A 2,852-nucleotide genomic window follows, 5' to 3' on the forward strand; every position below is an offset into this window, starting at 1 on the left:
GACCTGGACCTGCATGACACAGGCTCCCTTGGCCTCTGGAATCTGGGTGGATTTGGCTAAGGGGAGGCACTGGCAAGAAATAGGAGGGTGGGAGAGTGGAAGACATAGAGCCCCCAATCTTGCACAGCCGCAGGTCCTGGAGGACAGCCACTCTGTGGGTGGTGACAGTTCCCTGCTGATGCTAGGCCTTGGGTGCCTGGAAGTTTCACAGTGGCTTTCGTAATCCTGTTCACATCTCTGCAAATGTTCTAAACTTGCCTCCGTTTAGCTCCACCTGAGTCCTGACACAACCTTGCCTCACACACCTCTTACCTGGAGCCACCCACACTGAGGGTAGCTCCTTTTTCTGTGTCCCTGGGGCAGTCAGGGAGCCTGATAGAAGTCATCAAACCCCAGAGACAATACTCAGCCTCCTGTGAGTGGGAGGAAGTCAGCAGAGGTATAGCAGGACAACCAGGGGAAGAGCCCAGAAGATCCAGGCTGGAGGGAGGGAGAAACGGAGAGGGTAGGGGCCAGGTGCCACCCCTGTCTCTCTGTGATGAACCTGTTCTTTTGCTTTTCTTTTTAAAATTATTTAAAATTTTTATTTAAAGCTTACTCAGAGGTTTCCCTGGTGGCGCAGTGGTTGAGAGTCCGCCGGCCGATGCAGGGGACACAGATTTGTGCCCCGGTCCAGGAAGATCCCACATGCCGCGGAGCGGCTGGGCCTGTGAGCCATGGCCGCTGAGCCTGCGTGTCAGGAGCCTGTGCTCTGCAACGGCAGAGGCCGCAACGGTGAGAGGCCCTCGTACCGCAAAAAAAAAAACACAACAAAAAAAAACGTAGAGCTCTGTAAGGCATATTTATATTATATCGGTCTTTTGCTTGCATTAAAAGGAAACTACAAGCTAAATAAATTTGTTAAGTTATTCCTAAAACGTCTTGACATTTAGAATTTGGATCTTCTGAATGGCTTTTAAATTATTTATTTATTTATTTATTTAAAACATCTTTATCGGAGTATAATTGCTTTACAATGGTGTGTTAGTTTCTGCTGTATAACAAAGTGAGTCAGCTATACATATACCTATATCCCCATATCTCCTCCCTCTTGTGTCTCCCTCCCACCTTCCCTACCCCACCCCTCTAGGTAGTCACAAAGCACCGAGCTGATCTCCCTGTGCTATGCGGTTGCTTCCCACTAGTTATCTATTTTACATTTGGTAATATATACATGTCCACTTTGTTCCACCTTACCCTTCCCCCTCCCCGTATCCTCAAGTTCATTCTCTACATCTGCGTCTTTATTCCTGTCCTGCCCCTAGGTTCTTCAGAACTTTTTTTTTTTAGATTCCATACATATGTGTTAGCATATGGTATTTGTTTTTCTCTTTCTGACTTACTTCACTCTGTATGACAGTCTCTACGTCCATCCACCTCGCTACAAATAACTCGATTTCGTTTCTTTTTTATGGCTGAGTAATATTCCATTGTATATATGTGCTACATCTTCTTTATCCATTCATCTGTCGATGGACACTTAGGTTGCTTCCATGTCCTGGCTATTGTAAATAGAGCTGCAATGAACATTGTGGTACATGACTCTTTTTGAATTATGGTTTTCTCAGGGTATATGCCCAGTATTGGGATTGCTGGGTCGTATGGTAGTTCTATTTTTAGTTTTTTAAGGAACCTCCATACTGTTCTCCATAGTGGCTGTATCAGTTTACATTCCCACCAACAGTGCAAGAGTGTTCCCTTTTCTCCACACCCTCTCCAGCATTTATTGTTTAAAATTTTTATTTATTTTTAATTCACATACAATGAAATTCACTCTTTTTTTTTTTTTTTTTTTTGCGGTTCGCGGGCCTCTCACTGTTGTGGCCCTTCCCGTTGCGGAGCACAGGCTCCAGACGCGCAGGCTCAGCAGCCATGGCTCATGGGCCCAGCTGCTCCGCGGCATGTGGGATCTTCCCGGACCGGGGCACGAACCCGTGTCCCCTGCATCGGCAGGCGGACTCTCAACCACTGTGCCACCAGGGAAGCCCGAAGTTCACTCTTTTTAGTGTACAGCTGTGAGTTTTGGCAAATGCAGAGAGTTGTGTGACTATCACCACAATCAAATCAAGATGCAGAACACTTGCCATCACTTCATGCTGCCGCTTTGTGGTCGAACCCTCCCCACAGTCTCACATCAATCCATCCATCCAGCTCTGTTCTCTGACCCTATGCTTTCTCCTGGGCCTGTTCCTGAGGGAGAGACAGCTGGGGAGCGGGCAGCCTCTCTCAGGGGCCACGATCATTCCCTGGCTCGTACACGGGCCACATATTCTATACAGACAACATCCCAGGGTCTGAGCATGAGGAATAAGGCCCCTAGCAGCCAGCTCCCTCTCCTCTCCCAGTGGAGAGCATGTCAGGTGGGAAGCTGGAGGCGGGGGGATAGCCCCAGGGAGCTCTGGGCTGGCAGAGTGTGGGATCTGCATGCTTCCCTGGCTCTGCCGGCCCCAGGGACTCAGTGAGGACAGCTGGCCATAGTGAGGCTGCCACCCAGAACCACCAGAACACAGGATGTGCTCTGGGGAGTGGCTACTGCTATGTTTAAATTAACATCACTTCTTCTACTATGTGCCAGGCACTGGGCTAGACCTCACCCACCCCCCGCAAACTGCTGAACAGCAGTTCTTCGCTGCTGACAGTACAGTATTAACCCCTTGTGTAAACAAGGATACTGAGACTCAGAGAGGCTGAATGCCTTACCCAAGGTCACACAGCTGGGACCTGAACCCAGGTCTGTCTGATTCTAAAGTGATCAAATATCACTCGTGGTCAGGTTCAAATCCCAGTGCCTCATTTTACTAATTGCTGTGTGC

Source organism: Hyperoodon ampullatus (assembly GCF_949752795.1).
Source record: "Hyperoodon ampullatus genome assembly, chromosome: 9".
NCBI lineage: Eukaryota > Metazoa > Chordata > Mammalia > Artiodactyla > Ziphiidae > Hyperoodon > Hyperoodon ampullatus.